The sequence below is a fragment of the Hyperolius riggenbachi genome, chromosome 3, assembly GCF_040937935.1.
Source record: "Hyperolius riggenbachi isolate aHypRig1 chromosome 3, aHypRig1.pri, whole genome shotgun sequence".
NCBI lineage: Eukaryota > Metazoa > Chordata > Amphibia > Anura > Hyperoliidae > Hyperolius > Hyperolius riggenbachi.
Window position 1 is genome coordinate 230,118,198 of NC_090648.1, and position 20,649 is coordinate 230,138,846.

Below are 20,649 nucleotides of genomic sequence, written 5' to 3' on the forward strand. Positions count from 1 at the left end.
CACGTACACGTGAGAAGTGAAACAAAAATCATACATGATTCCAAACATTTTTTTACAAATCAATAACTGCAAAGTGGGGTGTGCGTAATTATTCAGCCCCCTTTGGTCTGAGTGCAGTCAGTTGCCCATAGACATTGCCTGATGAGTGCTAATGACTAAATAGAGTGCACCTGTGTGTAATCAGCTGCTCTGTGATGGCCTCAGAGGTTGTTTAAGAGAATATTGGGAGCAACAACACCATGAAGTCCAAAGAACACACCAGACAGGTCAGGGATAAAGTTATTGAGAAATTTAAAGGAGGCTTAGGCTACAAAAAGATTTCCAAAGCCTTGAACATCCCACGGAGCACTGTTCAAACGATCATTCAGAAATGGAAGGAGTATGGCACAACTGTAAGCCTACGAAGACAAGGCCGTCCACCTAAACTCACATGCCGAGCAAGGAGAGCGTTGATTAGAAATGCAGTCAAGAGGCCCATGGTGACTCTAGATGAACTGCAGAGATCTACAGCTCAGGTGGAGGAATCTGTCCATAAGACAACTATTAGTCGTGCACTGCACAAAATTGGCCTTTAAGGAAGAGTGGAAAGAAGAAAGCCGCCCATTGTTAACAGAAAAGCATAAGAAGTCCCATTTGCAGTTTGCCACAAGCCGTGTGGGGGACACAGCAAACATGTGTCAGATGAGACCAACACGGAACTTTTTGGCCAAAATGCAAAACGCTATGTGTGGCTGAAAACTAACCCTGCACATCACTCTGAACACACCATACCCACTGTCAAATATGGTGGTGGCAGTATCATGCTCTGGGGGTGCTTCTCTTCAGCAGGGACAGGGAAGCTGGTCAGAGTTGACGGGAAGATGGATGGAGCCAAATACAGGGCAATCTTGGAAGAAAACCTCTTGGAGTCTGCAAAAGACTTGAGACTGGGGTGAAGGTTCACCTTCCAGCAGGACAACGATCCTAAACATAAAAACAGGGTAACAATGGAATGGTTTAAAACAAAACATATCCATGTGTTAGAATGGCCCAGTCAAAGTCCAGATCTAATTCCAATCGAAAATCTGTGGCAAGATCTGAAAACTGCTGTTCACAAACGCTGCCCATCTACTCTGACTGAGCTGGAGCTGTTTTGCAAAGAAGAATGGGCAAGGATTTCAGACTCTAGATGTGCAAAGCTGGTAGAGACATACCCTAAAAGACTGGTAGCTGTAATTGCAGCAAAAGGTGGTTCTACAAAGTATTGACTCAGGGGGCCGAATAATTACGCACACCCCACTTTGCAGTTATTTATTTGTAAATAATGTTTGGAATCATGTATGATTTTTGTTCCACTTCTCACGTGTACACCACATTGTATTGGTCTTTCACGTGGAAATTCAATAAAATTAATTCATGTTTGTGGCAGGAATGTGACAAAATGTGGAAAACTTCAAGGGGGCCGAATACTTTTGCAAGCCACTGTATATGAGAGCTCAGAGTCCAGAATTACCCCTAGACAGCGAGCTTTAGGAGTTGATGTTATTGGGGTATTTTCTACATTGATGGTTACTATGGGGGGTGGAACAAAGAGAGAAGGTGGATATATCACAATCTCTGTTTTTTTCATGTTAAGTTTATGGAAACAGGACAACATTATTATAAATACAGCGTATAGACAGTCCAGACTTAAAGCAGATCTGAGATGAAAAACTAAATATAACAAGTACTTGTCTATATATCTTATCAAAAGTTTAGGTAGTTTACACAGAAAATCTAGCTGCAAACAGCTTTAATAGAATATGATTATTTCTTCCTGTGATACAATGACAGCAGCCATGTTGTTTGTAAACATTACACAGAGGCAGGCTTATCTGCATCTTGAGCAAACAAAACTAATCCCCCCTCCTCCTCCCTCCTCGCCTCTGCCTCTGAAATTTCTGGCTAGTAATACCTCCCCCTCCTCCTGCCCAGACTGAGCTCCCATGAGCCCTTGCTACTGTCTGAAAGTGCCTTGGCTCTCTGAAAACCTGTGGGCGTGGCTTGTTTATTTTATAAGGAATTAGAGTATTAAAATAAAAACAAAAACGTATTTGGCTTGAGGATTGCCCTATAAACAATAGGAAAGGAACACAATTATGCAATGAGTTAAAGTTCATCTCGGATCCACTTTAAGATTACTTGTGTGGAGAGGTCAAGAGACTAAAAAATAAATTAGACTATGAACAATATGACATGGCTAGTAAATATGAGCAGTAGTATGAGAAAAAAGTATAGTTCACACTTAGCCATGGGTTATCACTCATGACTGTTCTCTATATCTTGATACAATTAATACTTACTACTACTACTGTCATTTAAGCGGGATTAAACTCTGACACAACATTCAATAAAAACGTGTTGGTTTATTCACATTTTACACTGCATCATAAACCCACTTAGATTCACTTTTCTATAAACCCCTTTCTTTTAGTGGTTCCATCTTTTGTGATACCTAGTTTTCCACTATTGGACCTTTTATAAGTGCACTGGTGCTGGTACTATGGGGTGCACAGCCAGGAAATATGTTACATTAGTAGAACAAAAATTATGGTAGGCAAGACACTGTCCAGACCTTTTACTTGCTCAGTGTGCAAAACTAATATATTGGGGAACCCTTGCCTTGATATATAATGGATTATGTAGTGACTAGATAGCAACAATTAATATCTTTATTATATCTGGAGTAAAATCACATAAACAGTAATGCAATGAAAAAAATGTGATTCTTTGTTAAAAATAAGGAGCGAGATCAACCATATGGTAGCCTGCAACTAGCAGCAGAGGGCTATTTTATACCTCACAGCTAGACAGCACTGACACAGTCCCCGTATTGCATATTCCATTATATATTGTGGTGCAAATATATTATATCCTTGTCTAGACAAGACAAGACAAATAAGATTTATATTGCGCTTTTCTCCTTGCGGACTCAAAGCACCAGAGCAGAGCAGCAGCCACTAGGGCGCGCTCTTTTGGCAGTAGCAGTGTAAGGGAGACTTGCCAAAGGTCTCCTACTGAATTAGTGCTGGCTTACTGAACAGGGAGAGCCGAGATTCGAACCCTGGTCTCCTGTCTAGGAGTAGTTCTTTCCCTAATAGACAATTTATTAACTGCAACACTAGTATTTTTTGAATCTACAGTAAACCCATGGATAAAGGTTGCTAAAGATCTTTCTTTAACAGTTCTAAAGTGTGCTTTCATCTTCTTGTTTCCCACAGTGAGGATATGAGCCTTTATCTTTTCAGGGGGTGGAGAGGGTCGCCCATCTTGTCCAAGGGAGCAATTCATGCTGGCACCTACTGAAAAGGAAGGTCTACTGGATATTTCTCTAAAGCACCTGGTTTCCACTAGGCTTAAATGCCAAATGTGACCTGAGCAAGGTTTATTCATATATGTACAATTTAATTGTTTTTTTTAGTCTTTTCTGTAGTCTTTGTTTTACCAGTTTTTTTTTTACCTTATTTTTTATTTTAAGCTTTTATATCTGCTTCCTGTATTAAGTCACACTCTGGTTTTATATAATTGCCATGCTACGGGGAAATAGTCTGTACCTTTGAAGGGACCCTGAGCAGTGCCTGAAATTAAAATATTACACCTGGGGCTTCTTCCAGGCCACCGTAGGTGGCGAGGTCCCCCGCCATCCTCCTGGCTCCTCTCTGCGTGCCTCCGCCGGCCTCTGACGACACCATGGGTCAGGAACCAGGAAGAGCCGGTAACGGGGGCCGACAGAGCCACATGGAGAGGAGCCAGAAGGACGCCGGGGGACCTTGCTGCCTATGGTGGGCTGGAAGGAACCCCAGGTAGGTGTAATCTTTTAATTTCAGGCACTGCTCAGGATCCCTTTAAATCTCCCATGTGCCTTTTTGACATTGGCTATGATTAAAGTACCCTTGAAGTGAAGTGAAGTACCCCTACCTTTCGTGTCACTACATCTCCCTCTAAATTGTAAGGAGGTCCTCCTCCTTTTGTGTCCTACTTGATCATGCACCTCCATTACTGTGCACTCATGCTATGCATTTGAGTGAACTCAACTTGCCTAATCTTCATGCTCCCCTCCAGTGACTGACTAAGCATTGCCTTGTATTCATACTGTGCTGCGTGATCTGGTTTGCATGTATTCCTGTATTGTCGTATTGCTGTATGTCACCCCTAAATATTGTCTGTAACCTAAACTAATGTCCAGAGCTGCATAATATGTTGGCGCTTTATAAATACAATAAATAAAGTGAGAGGAATATGGAGCCTGACATATTTATTTCCTTTTAAACAATGCATATTGTCTAGCTGTCCTGTTGATCGGCAATCCTCTGCCTCTGATACTTAGCCACTGACCCTGAACAAGCATGCAGATCAGTGGTTTCTCACAGAAGTCTGACTGGATTAGCAGCATGCTTGTTTCAGGTGTGTGATTAAGACACTGCTAGAGCCAAAAACATCAGCTGTGCTGCCAGGCGGCAGGTATTGTTTAAAAAGGAAGTAAACATGGCAGCCACCTTTTGCCTCTCACTTCCGGTTCCCTTTAAGGACTTGTGGTTGTCGGTAACATGTAAGCCTTCTACATAATCTGTGAGATGGATTTATAATAAAGTCATTGGTTTTATTCACCTGAGCTGGCTGCGGATCCATCTTCTTCGCTGCGTTGGTTTGAGGCAATGGCTCTCACTTGGATCCTGCACTTGTAAAGAGTTGAGTTGTTTGGAAATTGGCTTTTATTTCAGGTTGCGGAGATGTTTCAATATTATTTTTTTGACAAAGATGTCAGGGAAATGTTACATTTCAGGTAAAGTGTTTCTAAAATACCCCTGCATGATTTGAAATGCCACAGCTGCAGCATTGCCAACTATTTAGCTGGTGATCACTGCAGCCATTGCTGAAAGCAAAGTGAAGACTGAGAATTACATAGTAAATTCCCAATCTGTTATCAGCCAGCTCACACCCATTAGCATGCCTATATAGGTATGAACAGCGCTGAGAGTAGTAGTTGGATAATATAAGCTTTAATAGATTGTTATGGTCTGTATATATTCAGGAGTGATTTCAAAGCACAAGGTCAAATGTTAAAAATACAGAATACATTAACATTTGACCTTGTGCTTTGAAATCTATCCTGAATATATACAGACCATAACAATCTAATAAAGCTTATATTATCCAACTACTACTCTCAGCGCTGTTCATACCTATATAGACTCCATTTATAACACAACCAGAGGTGGTTGGGAACCCCTGGCCAGTGAACAGCAGCGGGTGAAAAGAACCACACTATCCCCATCTGTACTCCCATACCACCTAAGCGCCTCTCCACCTTTTTAAAACTTCTTTACCATTAGCATGCCTGCCTGGACCACTTCTCAGTAAAATTGTGACTGCCATTCATACATGATTGTAGACTTACACCTGTGTAGTAAACTAGTCCATAAGTATATTTGGCTTTGTTAGTGGTGGAGGCAGCTGCAGTCCATGATGCTGTCTTTCTGATGTTACTGGTACTAAGGAACACTTTTGTTTGTTTCTAACATCAGTCAGAAAAAAAAGAAAAGAAAAAAAAAAGATGAGCTCTCCTTTCATATGCAAACTAGATCTCCCCCACTCATGCAAGCTGTTAGTCACAGGGTGAGTTTCAACCTGCGTGATTTTCAACCATGGGGGTGGGCGGAGTGCCTACATTGTTGAGCGGGACATCTGACACAGAGCACGGCCTTTTGGCTAAGATCAAGTGTAGTATCTGTTCTTGAGGTTTTTGGGGGGACCTGGAGGGATGGCACTGTGGCAGGGTGTCCTTCCTGGTCGTAATTCCCAGGGGCTGATTGAATGGATCTATACCATGGTCAAGGCTGAATGGCTGAGGGCTTTGCTTAGGCGTACTGCCCCTGGAAGTGGCGCTCCAGGTGCACCTGAAAAAACCTGAGATGTGGCAGATCTCAGGCGGAAGTAGGGTGCTTTGGTCTGTACTGCCCATATGCATAGCCAACTAACGCAGCTCCCCGGCCTTTTGGCTAGGGAGAGTGCGGAATTTTTATCACTCCGCCCGCAAGGTGGCCAGGCCCTTTGGGTAACCACTGGGCGCAGTAGGGGTCCTCCTCGGAGGACCCCAGGATCCTCCAACCCCTCGGGTGTTGGAGGATGCCACCCCCTGAGCCGAAGGCAAAGGGGGAAGGTTCCCTTCGGGGAACAACCGGAAGGGCCCTGCTGCATTGTGGGGCCCGTGGCTACTCATGCACATTTTGTGGGTGTGCTTTAGGGCACTCACGCTTTTTCCGTGCATGGGGCTAATAGCCTTGCTTACCCGGGACTCCTGTTGCATGCAACAGGAGCCAAGAAAGCTTAAAAAAAAAAAAATCTGACACAGAGCACTAGTGCCGAGTGCTACTTGACTTTAGGCTCTTTTGACATCTCACTCTATTTGTGGAAGTCCCCAGTAATATAGTGGAGATTATATTCCATCTGTCTGCTTCAGTCACTAATATAACCAGGTAAACCTGTGATTAGCTGATCATTTATTATCTAAAATGTATTTGCCACCACTTCCAACACACCTAAAGCCCCATCTACACAATACGATTCTTTGTGCGGTTCGATTACGATTCTATTTACGATCCGATTAAATCCGACACGATTCAATTCGATTTGCCATTGTTTTGCAATGGCAAATCGAATTGAATGGAATCGAATCCCGATTGGACATGTAGGATTTAATCGGATCGTAAATAGAATCGTAGTCGAATTGCACAAAGAATCGTATCGTGTAGATTGGGCTTAAGATATCCATACATGCAGTGGTGAATCAATTTGGGATGCATAGGTTTCGACTGCACCAGGGCCCCTGGCACAGAGAGGCCGATTTCAGCCCAAAATTGTAGAATTGTGGATCAGGCGTGCTTGTTGTGGCACCATTTTTTTTTTTTTTTTTTCAACTCAGCACACAGACCCAAATTCATGAGTAATCAGTTACATGGGGCATTAGCAATTTCTTTTCTTGCCATACCCCTAAACTGAAATGTGTGATCATCATAGTTTATTCATCGTAGATTGGTAAGAGCTAAATAGGCATCTCTGTAACTCTCTTCATCATTAAACTCTTATTTCTCACAATTACATGACTGTTGCTGAGACAATTATCTATTTATCCTTCTCATACCACAATCACATACATGTGCCGCGTCAGCATCCTGTATATACTCCTCTCATCTCTCCAACCTCTCTTTTGAAGGATATCTGTACCTTGCAACAAACATACGCGTCCCAAACGTGCCATTCACAGTCACCCCATCATCCACTCCTTCCCCGGGGCCCCTCGTCCCACCCCAATACCAACCAGCACCGCCCCCCTCCAGCCCCAACAACGCTCGCCAGCGACTCCCAATTCTCAGCTCAGTCCCTCCTCAGGGTAAACCTAACCGAGATTAGCTGTAAGGCTTCTCCATATTTCTTCTACTTTATTCGTAGTTCCCAGCTCCTTGTTCTTACACAGTTCATCCATCCTAGAAAACCATTCTCCTATATCTAGCCTAGACGGGTTTTTCCAGTTATTAGCGATAATACTTTTGGCAACTATCGTGCCGTATTCTTTAATCAGAGAGCATCCAAGGCTTTCTTTTTTAGCTGTATAACTAAGGATTGCTTCCTTCGGAGTAAGTTCAAATTTTTCTTTTAGCAATCTCTCGGCCAAGAGGATGATATCATCCCAAAATTTTCTAACTATCGGGCACTGCCACCACATATGTAAAGTACCTCCGTCCCCCTGTCCACACCTCCAGCACATCACCTTGCGGTTCGCAAACTTACCAACACGGAATGGTGTCATGTACCATCTACCAATTGTTTTAAATTGAATCAATTGTAACCTTGGATCTTGGATTTTAAAAGTATTTACCCATATTTGTGGCCATAACCCTTCCAGACTGGACCCCAGGTCAATTTCCCATTTCCTGCAATATGCAGGAAAGTCCTGGTCATATTCTGCTGCGCAGATATCTGCGTATAAACTGGAGATAGATTTATTCATTTTTTTTCCCAGATAAAAATGTCTCTCAAAATTATTCAGCTCCCTCTTCTGAACCACCTTCGAGGCAAACTTATAGAAGAAACTATGTATCTGGGAGAAACCCCAAGAACTAATCTGGTCACTACACTCAAGAATCGATCTAATTCCCAGCGTGGGGTTTCCCCCAATATTTACAACACGTGTTTCGCGACTTATATTATGTTTACCAAACCAAGCTGGATCAAGACCTGGGGGAAAGTCTGGATTATCTCGTAGGGTTATCAAGGGGGAAAACCCTGTTTTTTTTTGCCATTTTTCAATTATCCAGAGTAATGATTTCAGGGTTGGTTTAATCAACGGATGGGACGATAAATTATATACTTTATTGATATTTTTAATGATCCAAGTAAAGACAAGATCAAAATCTGATTCTTCCTCCTCTAGCCGCGGCCATATCTTATTTTCTGCAACAGTGGTGGCCTCTATTTTCCATTCCAGAATTCTTGTCAGATGTACACTTTTATAATAGTTATATAAATTTGGAGCGGCAAGTCCGCCCTGGTCTTTTCTTTTCATGACTAGTTTATAATTTATTCTGTGCTTAGCATTGTTCCAGATAAAATTCTGGAATATCTTGTGCCAGTTCTGGAACCATATATTAGGGATGGCTATTGGTAGGCTCTGCAACAAAAAGATAAGTTTAGGGAGGATCAACATTTTAATAATGTTAATCCTACCAATTAGGTTGAAACACGGACGGTCCCAGGATCTCAGCTTTTTTTTACACTCACCTACTATTTTCAAAAAGTTATTTTTAAAGAGAGAATCAAGATTGCTGGTAAGGTTAATACCTAAGTATTTAATTGCGTGATTATTACACTTAAACTCACTGCTCTGTTTTATCTCCTCCATGAGTTCTACCGAACAGCCTATGTTTAGGATCTCTGTTTTTTCTTTGTTCAGTTTAAAATTTGAATATTTTGCAAAAAAATTAAGTTTATCTCGACATTTTATTGTTGAATTAAGTGGGTCCGTCAGAGTTAGGAGTAAATCGTCGGCATAGGCCAGGATCTTCATCTCGCCTTGCCTAGTTTTTATACCTCTAATTTCATCATCCTGTTGAATAGCTTGAATAATTGTTTCAATGCCAAGATTAAATAGGATGGGGGACAAGGGACATCCTTGCCTAACCCCGTTTGAGATAGTAAAAGTGTGATCAAGCTGATTATTTACCTTGACACTTGCACTTTGGTTTTTATAAAGTTTCTTCAAGTTCCCAATAAACATTGGGCCTAGTCCAAATTCTTCCAGCACTGCAAAGATAAAGCTTCTAGATATACGGTCAAATGCTTTTTCAGCGTCCACTGCAATCATCACTGCAACCTCCGCTCTATTTCTACACCTGTAAATCAGATCAATTGCAGTGTATATATTATCTTTAGTTTGTTTATTTTTAATAAAACCTGATTGTTGACTCCCCAAAAGATGACTAATTATTTTATTTAATCTATTTGCTAATATTTTGGCGTAAATTTTTACGTCACAATTTATGAGGGATATAGGTCGAAATTGAGCACAACTTGGGTTCGGTTTATCCCCTTTTGGAATTAGAGTTATAGTAGCTCGGTTTGATTCATTAGAGAAAATTATGGAGTTTTCGTCATTATTCACAAGCTTACAAAAGAGGGGTGCTAAGATGTTCGTAAATGATTGATAAAACTCGGCATTAAAACCGTCAGGGCCTGGGCATTTTTTTTTGGGTAGCTCCCTTACAGTGCTGAAGAATTCGGCCAGGGATATCGGGGATTCTAGTTCTGCTTTATCATTCAAGCTTACCTTTGGGAGGTTTATTTTGTCTAGGAAGTTTTTTGGATTTAGCAAGCTTGATTCGTCCATATTGTATAGTTCCTTGTAGAAATTAGAAAATTCACTTGAGATCTGTTTAGTATCATGGATTATTTTACCTTTTTTATCAGTTATATGGTGAATAAATTTGGATCTTCCTTTATCTTTCAGGAGGTTAGCTAGAACTTTCCCCGATTTGTTTTTCCCCAATGTATATCGTTTTTTTAATTTTTTATGTTCTGATGAACATTTGTTATTCAGGAGACCATTAAGTTCTGTTCTAATTTCAGTCACCATTGATAAGGTTGTTATAGTTGAGCTTTTTTTATGTTCACTTTCTGCTTGTTGTAGGGATTTTAGTAAATTATTAATTTTATTATTCCTTTCTTTGTTCACTTTACTTTTAATGCTAATTAGAGTTCCTCTAATAACACATTTTAAGGTGTCCCACAGGATACCACATGAACTGACAGAGTTTTCATTCAGATCTATAAAATCTTTAATCGCACTTGCAATTTGTTGCCTATAATCAATGTTGTCCAACAGTGAAACATCTAGTTTCCATTGTTTACCTTCAGTGGATCTTTTCCCTAGTAAAATAGATATTATCACCGGTGCGTGGTCAGAGAAGGTAATTTGACCTATTTTTACATCTGTCACTGACAATATAGTATCCTGCTGGACTAAAAAATAATCGATTCTTGAATAATTATGATGAACATGTGAGAAGTATGTGAAATCTCTTTCATTAAGGTTTTTAATTCTCTAAATATCGACCAATCTATTGTTACTAATTGCTTTTTGAACTTCTGAAATTTCATCTTTAGACAGATATGACCTGCCCTTGGAGGTATCCTGTTCAGGATTTAAAGGTAGATTAAAATCACCTCCCAAAATTATTATCCCTTTCGCTTTAATTTTAACTTTATTAATAAAATTGATCACAGCGGCAGATTGGCCTCTGTTCGGGGCATATATATTAGCAAGTGTTACTGGGTCTCCATTTACCCTCCCCAATACAATAAGTTCCCTGGCATCATCATCCTTATATATTCTATCCACAGAAAAATCGAGACCAGTTCTTATAATAATTGAAACCCCACATGTTTTCTTAAGACGGTTAGGGTTATTGATCCACTCTTTATATCTTTTATCTTTTATATCTTTTATCAAAGATTGTTGGGGCCTTCCCTAATTGAAAGTGCGTCTCTTGAATAAAAGCAATATCAATTTTATTTTTTAACAACAACACCAGTTTTTATCCGATTTGATAGATATTGAATTGGATGGTCAATTTGCCTCAAAATCACTAGATGTATGGCCACCTATAGGGTGTTTTGCCATACTTAGCCCACAACAAGCAAACTGCAGCGAGTCCCTGTGGAATAGACCTAGTCAGGTTTATGTAGCCCAGTAGTCCTCAAACTAAGGCCCGCGGGCCGATTGCAGCCCCCTAAGGCTTTTTTACCGGCCCCCCACACAAAATGTATTACTTATAGATGCGGTCAGCTGCATCTTTACATTTTGGTGGTCCACATATAGAATAGCAGTGCTGGCACCACCCATCCACATGGAAACCAGAAAGCAGTAATTTGCTGGTTTCCAATCAAATTCCACATCAGGTGACACTGCTGTCCAATTGGACTGCAGGTTGTCACCAGGGTATGCTTCACTGTCTGGCCCGCAAAGACATCATTTTATGTATACTCCGGCTCCACAGTAGTCTGAAGTATGTTGACCCGGCCCTCGACCCAAAACGCTTGGGGACCCATGATGTAGCCGGTGCACAATCCCTCTGTGGGTCACCACTCCACACACGGTTCAATGAAGTAAATATGAAGGAGGCACTCAATTGGCTTCAAACTTGCGTTTTATCAAATCCCAGTAATACACGACATGTTTCGGGGCATATCCCCTTCATCAGGTTTACATACATTGAATCGCAAACATAAATAAATACATACTCCTAACCACCACACCCTAAATGTGACCACCTCCATCTTGTCAGCTCACTAGTCAGCTGATCACTATAGGCACCACTATATCCGGCTACCTCGGTAAACCTGATTAACAAATCAAATTACTGCATTTTAGGTAAACCTAATACAGACAGTAATGCGAAAAACCTCTGTTGCAAATAGTTGGACCACAGATCCATCTTACCACCCTCCAACCGACATCCCCAACCAATCTCGATGGTGTGTGTCCCATTAATACCTCGGGATTGAAGAGAGAGAGAAATTAAATCAGCAACACATAATACAGCATCATAAAAATCATTTCAAGCTGAACATTTCATTCATCCCCTCGGGGTTGATGGACTCCAACTTTCTCATCCATTGGGCCTCCTTCTGTAGGAGGATCCGGTCTCTGTTCCCACCTCTCTGCAGCGGTGGTGCGTGGTCCAAAACTAGCCATTTTAACTGTGACACCCTATGTCAGCATTTAAAAAAATTTCGGGCTACTGGGGTGTCAGTTTTTTTCTCCTGGCTTATAACCACAAATGTCACCCCTATGCTCCTGGATCCTTGTTTTTACTGATCTGGTGGTTTCGCCCAAATAAACCACCCCATACGGGCATTTCAAGGCATAGACAACAAATATGCTGTTGGATGTATACATTGAGTTAATTTTTATTCTGACACCAGAGTAGGGATGTTCAACATAAGGGCCTTTTATAATTGCATGGCAGCAATTACACTCCAAACAGGGAAACGTACCTCTTTTCCTTGTCAGGTCACTAGTACATTGTGGAGTAAAACCAACCAGAGTAAAAACAAGATCCCGTGCGTGCAGACATTCTGTAAACAGTCTGGAATGATTAAGGGGGTCGTTATGAAGTATTGGCCCACATTTCAGCATCACCCAAGTTTTGGAATGCTATTCACTGAGCCACCTTTATTCTCCTACAAAAAAGGTAGAACAATACGTGATAGGGTGAGCAGGGTTGATCTGTCAACCATGCATCAATGTACTAGTGACCTGACAGGAAAAAGGGGCACTTTTCCCTGTTTGGAGTGTAATTGCTGCCATGCAATTATAAAGGGCCCTTATGTTGAACATCCCTACTCTGGTGTCAGAATAAAAATTCTCAAAACTCAACGTATACATGCAACAGCATATTTGTTGTCTATGCCTTAATATGCCCTCCAAACATGGAAAACAGATCAGTAAAAAGAAAGATCCAAGAGCATAGGGGTGACATTTGTGGTTATAAGCCAGGAGAAAAAAAAGTGACACCCCAGTAGTATTTTGAATGCGGACATAGGGTGTCACAGTTAAGATGGCTAGTTTTAGACCACGCACCACCGCTGCAGAGAGGCCCGGTGGATGAGAAAGATGGAGTCCATCAACCCCAAGGGGATGAATGAAATGTTCAGCTTGAAATGTTTTTTATGATGCTGTATTATGTGTTGCTGATTTAATTTCTCTCTCTCTCCAATCCCCAGGTATTAATGGGACACACACCATCGAGATTGGTTGGGGGTGTCGGTTGGAGGGTGGTAAGATGGATCTGTGGTCCAACTATTTGCAACAGAGGTTTTTCGCATTATTGTCTGTATTAGGTTTACCTAAAATGCAGTAATTTGATTTGTTAATCAGGTTTACTGAGGTAGACAGATATAGTGGTGCCTCCGATCATAGCCCTAAGGGGTTAACAAGACTTTGGACTGTGCGATGTCAGTGATCAGCTGACTAGTGAGCTGACAAGATGGAGGTGGTCAAATTTAGGGTGTGGTGGTTAGAGTTGGGCCGAACCTCCGATTTTAGGTTCGCGAACCCTGTTCGCGAACTTTCGCAAAAGGTTCGGTTCGCGAAAAAGTTCGCGAACCGCAATAGACTTCAATGGGGAGGCGAACTTTCAAAGTTTTAAAACATTCTATCAGCTGGAAAAATGATAGAAAACATGTTTCAAAAGCTCTAATACCTGGAGCAACACCTAATTGAGTGAAATACACATCACTGCTGGAGGACCCACCCTCCCTCCCCTCCTCCAAGCAAGGTCCTTTATACCATTTGCCTACCTACACTAATTAGTTATGGGACAGCTGCTACAGAGATTTCCTCCTCCCTCCTCCCTCCTCCCTCCTCCCCTTCTACCCTTCTACCTATTCCCTCCTCCCTCCTACCGGAGGGAGGAGGGTCTCTTCTGCCAGGGAATTATACTATTTTAAAAACCAGTATACATCATACCATAGCTGGGAATACATACATGAGTATACATCATACCATAGCTGGGGATACATACATGAGTATACATCCTACCATAGCTGGGAATCGAACCCAGATCTCACTGTGTGGTGGGCACGTCACCCTAAGCACTGTACCACTACAGAAGTAAGTGAAGCTTGCCTAAAATTTAACATTTATGCTCAATGCAATAGAACCATTAAGTTGCTTAAAGGAGAACTGTAGTGAGAGGTATATGGAGGCTGCCATATTGATTTCCTTTTAAGCTATACCAGTTGCCTGGCAGCCCTGCTGATCTATTTGGCTGCAGTAGTGTGAATCACACCAGAAACAAGCATGCAGCTAATCTTGTCAGATCTTACAAAAATGTCAAACACCAGATCATACCATAGCTGGGAATCGAACCCAAATCTCACTGTGTGGTGGGCACGTCACCCTAAGCACTGTACCACTACAGAAGTAAGTGAAGCTTGCCTAAAATTTAACATTTATGCTCAATGCAATAGAACCATTAGGTTGCTTAAAGGAGAACTGTAGTGAGAGGTATATGGAGGCTGCCATATTGATTTCCTTTTAAGCTATCCCAGTTGCCTGGCAGCCCTGCTGATCTATTTGGCTGCAGTAGTGTGAATCACACCAGAAACAAGCATGCAGCTAATCTTGTCAGATCTTACAAAAATGTCAAACACCAGATCATACCATAGCTGGGAATCGAACCCAGATCTCACTGTGTGGTGGGCATGTCACCCTAAGCACTGTACCACTACAGAAGTAAGTGAAGCTTGCCTAAAATTTAACATTTATGCTCAATGCAATAGAACCATTAGGTTGCTTAAAGGAGAACTGTAGTGAAAGGTATATGGAGGCTACCATATTGATTTCCTTTTAACCACTTGAGGACCCACCCTTTACCCCCCCCTTAAGGACCAGCGCTGTCTTAGCTGATCTGTGCTGGGTGGGCTCTGCAGCCCACTAGGGGGATGATGTGCTGGGGGGGTCTGATCGCTCCTGCCTGCCGGGTGTTGCGGGGGGGGCACCTCAAAGCCCCCCTCCGCGGCGAAATCCTCCCCCTTCCTCTCCTACCTGGCCCCCCCTGGAGATCCGGGCTGCACAGGACGCTATCCGTCCTGTGCAGCCAGTGACAGGCTGTCTCCTGTCACATGGCGGCGATCCCCGGCCGCTGATTGGCCGGGGATCACCGATCTGCCTTACGGCGCTGCTGCGCAGCAGCGCCGTACAATGTAAACAAAGCGGATTATTTCCGCTTGTGTTTACATTTAGCCTGCGAGCCGCCATCGGCGGCCCGCAGGCTATTCACGGAGCCCCCCGCCGTGAATTGACAGGAAGCAGCCGCTCGCACGAGCAGCTGCTTCCTGATTAATCAGCCTGCAGCTGGCGACGCAATACTGCGTCGCTGGTCCTGCAGCTGCCACTTTGCCGACGCACGGTATAAGCGTGCGGTCGGCAAGTGGTTAAGCAATACCAGTTACCTGGCTATCCTGCAGATCCTCTGCCTCCAATACTTTTAGCCCTAGACCCTGAACAAGCATGCAGCAGATCTGGTGTTTGACATTTTTGTAAGATCTGACAAGATTAGCTGCATGCTTGTTTCTGGTGTGATTCACACTACAGTGGCTGGATAGTGTACTGGTTAAGGGCTCTGCCTTTGACATGGGAGACCAGGGTTTAAATCCTGGCTAGGTCAAGTACCTATTCAGTAAGGAGTTCAAGGCAAGACTCCCTAACACTGCAGGGTGGCCTCTTGAGCGCGTCCCTGTGGCTGCAGCTCTTGAGCGCTTTGAGTCTGACAGGAGAAAAGCGCTATACAAATGTTTAGATTATTATTACTGCAGCCAAATAGATCAGCAGGGCTGCCAGGCAACTGGTATAGCTTAAAAGGAAATCAATATGGCAGCCTCCATATACCTCTCACTACAGTTCTCCTTTAAGCAACCTAATGGTTCTATTGCGTTGAGCATAAATGTTAAATTTTAGGCAAGCTTCACTTACTTCTGTAGTGGTACAGTGCTTAGGGTGACGTGCCCACCACACAGTGAGATCTGGGTTCGATTCCCAGCTATGGTATGATCTGGTGTTTGACATTTTTGTAAGATCTGACAAGATTAGCTGCATGCTTGTTTCTGGTGTGATTCACACTACTGCAGCCAAATAGATCAGCAGGGCTGCCAGGCAACTGGTATAGCTTAAAAGGAAATCAATATGGCAGCCTCCATATACCTCTCACTACAGTTCTCCTTTAAGCAACCTAATGGTTCTATTGCGTTGAGCATAAATGTTAAATTTTAGGCAAGCTTCACTTACTACTGTAGTGGTACAGTGCTTAGGGTGACGTGCTCACCACACAGTGAGATCTGGGTTCGATTCCCGGCTATGGTATGATGTATACTGGTTTTTAAAATAGTATAATTCCCTGGCAGAAGAGACCCTCCTCTTCTGCCAGGAGGGAATAGGTAGAAGGGTAGAAGGGTAGAAGGGTAGAAGGGTAGAAGGGTAGAAGGGGAGGTGGGAGGAGGGAGGCCAATTAAAATCTCCCTAGCATAGTGTGTAGCAGCTGTCCCATAACTAATTAGTGTAGGCAGACAACTGAGTCAAATGGTATAAAAGGATCTAGCTTGAAGGGAGGGTGGGTGGGGTCTTTAGCACTGAAAGCAGTGTGTTTCACAATAACATGTCTGCTGACAGTAAAATGGAGGCGAAAATTTTTGCTCAATACAGCTTTATGGGGCGAATCGAACTTCCGCAAAAGTTCGCCTGATGCAGGCGAACGCGAACCCCCAAAGTTCGCCTGGAACCGTTCGCCGGCGAACCGTTCGGCCCAACTCTAGTGGTGGCTAGGAGTATGTATTTATTCACTGTTTGCCATTCAATGTATGTACACCTGATGAAGGGGATATGCCCCGAAACGTCATGTATTACTGGAATTTGATAAAACGCAAGTTTGAAGCCAATTGAGTGCCTCCTTCGTATTTACTGTTTTGCCATACTTGTTAGATACAAGTTCTAGTAGCTTACGTCAATGGTGGGGTACAAAACCAATAAACTATCTAACCACTCAACTGATGCTAGCCATTAAGGATGAGCTCAACATTTTGTGCAAAGTCATTTTTGCTTCAAAATCTACAATTTTTCTTTATTCAATATTTTCACAAGAAATATGTGCAAAATGCAAATTTTTTTGTGTAAAATGAGAACTTTCTTAAAAAATGGTCTTTCTTATGCCCATCAACTTAATTGATTGTGTAAAAATGTTATTTTGCTTGCATGCCCATATATTTTCACTCATATTCTCATCTGTGTGAAAATGAGTGTTCTCATGAGTTTTCCCAAACCCACATAGTTTCATAAAAAATCTTTTTGGGTGAAAATGTGTTTTCCAATGCTTGTATGTTTTTGTGAATAATCTCATATATGCACAAATTTCCTTTTTTACAACAGGCAGCACCAATATAAATTAACTGTTGTCATTTTGCTACATTCCTTGTCCTTCTTAATTTGATGACCTATTTCCAGTTTTAGGCCAACCCGGATGTAAAATGTGGTCAATAAATTGAATGTTGGGTTTTCCTAGTTGTGTTCTGAATACTTTCTTATTCATGCTTTCAGTCTCTCAACTGAAAATGTGAGCAGAAGAAATATGTCACACTTCACATTTGCTTTGTTCAGAATTCATGTTGCTTCCCTGTGATACATTTATGTGAAGGAGATTGGCAGCTGCATCATTTTCTTCTGCATCAAGCATTGGTTATCAATCTTCAATCTGGTTTCTGCTGAAACCTGATTTAGATGGAATATAGCAAGGTTGTGCATCAGTTGCTGCTCCCCAAGTCACCCTGCCCTAGTTAGCTAGCTTTGCTAGTGCACCACAAAGCTACAGGCAAGGACTGCCTAGTATTGTACAAAATGTATCCATACTGCTTCAGAACCTAGAAATGTTTTACTAAATGATGATTGATGGGTCTCAATTTTGCCCATGTCCTGAAGTGCCTAAAACTGCAATCCACGCACCAGCGTAGTTTGCTAGACCTAAATGAGTCATGCAGTCTAGCTGAAGGCAGATTATAGACAAGATTGATTTTGTAACAGATTAAGGGAAATGCCCTTAGATAACAATAGGGTAAAATGTTAAGATAGGTATGATGAAAAAAGATGAAGGATGAGGTAGGAAGGTACAGAGTCCAGAGGGGAGATAATAAATCGGAATTCCCGCACTAGCGGACAGAAAGACGGGGTTAAGAAGTAACACTGTTCTTTAAAATTGCTTTTGCGTAAAAGAAACAGAAACCACCTTTCTTTTTACTGAAAGGAGTAAGAACATGAAAATATGTTTAATATAATTCAACGATGTGGCAATCATCAGTTGAGATAATCAGTGCGGCATAGGTGGCAATTGTCTCTGATTTATAGGGTTAATTCTAGGTTTTTAAAAATAAATACAATAAAAATGTTCTAGAAATGGGTTTTCGTGCAAACCATTATGCGCTTTGAGTCCTATGGGAGAAAAGCGCTTTACAAATGTTATTGTATTGTATTGTATTATTATAAGGATTCCCCGGCTCTGCAGCACTTCTATAGGACAGCAGCCTGCAGAATTCAGATTGATGAGTTGCAAACGGCAGAGAACCAAGCATAATACCACATTGTAAAGTTAAGATATGGATAAGGCAACAGCGCAAAACAATGGTCAAGGACAACGAGAACAGCACAGTCAGAAAGTAACACTGGGGCAAAATCATGAAATGCTTCTTTGCTCAAGCACTTCCACAGTGGTCTTTTAACTACACTGGTTTACCATATAAGAGACATGGACATGGAATCTCAAATTATGTAGGTTTACATATTAGCCAACAGAAACCAAGGAGCTCTATAATGGAACACACCCACCTTTAACACATTAGAACCAAAACCAGGATGCAAGGAAGAGGAGGGTCTGCAAACAACAGAAACAGAGGAAGAGATGCCAGCTGAAGTTGCAGGAGCGTACACATAGCCATGAGACACAAAAACCAGGACAACAACACTGTTCTGGAACAAAAAGCTTACATCTGCCAAAGTTGATAATTGACAAGCTTAATATCAGTTGTGCTGTATATTAAAGGATGTCAACTGTGTATACAATACCATACAGCATATAGTAAGTGTTTCAAAATGATGATTCGAGCAGAAAAGGTGCCAGAAGAAAATATGTGTATAAAATAATTTAGCATAAGAACAAGACCTAGTAGCTAGTAGCTCTTCAGCTATCATTTTGTATTTTTTTTTTTGTGATAATATGCTTTAGGAAAGGAAGGTTCTTCATGTGTTTTGATAGAAAAAAATGATCTATCTACATACTGTATTCATACACGTATGTATGTATGTCAGTAGTTTTGTGAATTTCAACTTGGTGAAACAAATATAGAGTAGTTTGGCTAAATTGGAGCATACTTTTGAAGGCTCACTTACCTCCTCTAATTCATATGTACGGTACATCTGTGCTGCCAAATAAAAGGTATACATTTTTAGCATTTGACAGGATATGAAAAGCAGGAAACGACCTTTCAAGAGTCTGTCAAACTTATCAACAAATCAGTTGAGTTCTGAATGATCTTGATATTGGAGGGACATTTCCTTGAGCTGCTAAAGTCTACAAAATATTTCATTTCCTTGACATTCGTGTTTTAACCTTCTACTGCCAGGAAATGGTAGACAAAAGGTGAAAAGCTTTGTGGTAAAAACTAGATTTATTTAAGTAAACCTATTTCAGTATGCACATAGCAGAAATATGTTCCACATTCTTTTTTTTAACTTCATGAATATCTTTTCATGGCTGTGTAACAAAAGACTGGGGGGCTAGCGGGTACTTAGATGAGGACTCAGCACAGCAATGCCTCGGGAACTTGTCAAATAGGGTCTTTACACGCTGTAACAGAAACACTGTGACATTTTACATAGCAATACATAGCAATTCCTCTAACTAGATGTGTGCTTAGCAATGTCTTTAATTCTCAAGTCTCTCGAACTTTTCCACACAGTATTGCAGACATTGAAAAGAAAGTTTATTCATTTTTAATGAATTGTAATGCTTTTTGATGGTTTACATAAGTTAAGGTTTATGCTATTTACTAGTTTTGTGTGGAAGCATATTTTACAAAAACAAATTTAAAATAGGATGCAGCCATCTTATTTGACTTGCAAAAACACATGGCTTTTCAGCTAGGGAAGCACATTAGAAGTAGCATTCTCAGAGCAAGATTACATCCCTTTTGAAATAGTGAAGCATCTAAATAGTGACAATGCCCGCAAATAATAAATATGTGAATTTTTGACTCTGTACTGGACTGAGGGAGAAAAGAGGAGGATGAGAGTTGTGTTAGTGGCGTGTGACTCAGTGGGAAGCCTGTGTGCAATATGAGCTCAGCATATCCATTTGGGAACTAATGTTTTCATGTTTACAAGGTTTAAAGGATGTCCACCTTCTGGTTACACATATCAAATATGACATTTTGATGTCTAATGTATTACATCTATTTTAAATAGACACATTTGGATTGTTTTTGGTATTGAACCAACATGCATTTATGACAATACATAACATGCAGTATAACAAA

At 41.4% G+C, this 20,649-nt stretch overlaps 1 long non-coding RNA gene across 3 annotated transcripts in view; it reads left to right on the forward strand.

Moving 5' to 3' along the window:
• The window catches only part of LOC137561339 (uncharacterized), a 184,004-nt gene extending 180,266 nt beyond the window's left edge, over positions 1-3,738 (forward strand). For 2 of the 3 annotated variants that reach the window (XR_011029970.1, XR_011029971.1), the window contains one exon: positions 3,267-3,738. This is a non-coding gene — a long non-coding RNA (uncharacterized lncRNA). Of the gene's footprint in view, positions 1-3,239 lie in introns of all 3 variants that reach the window. The other variant, XR_011029972.1, reaches the window with a different exon arrangement.
• Positions 3,739-20,649: the final 16,911 nt, after the last annotated feature.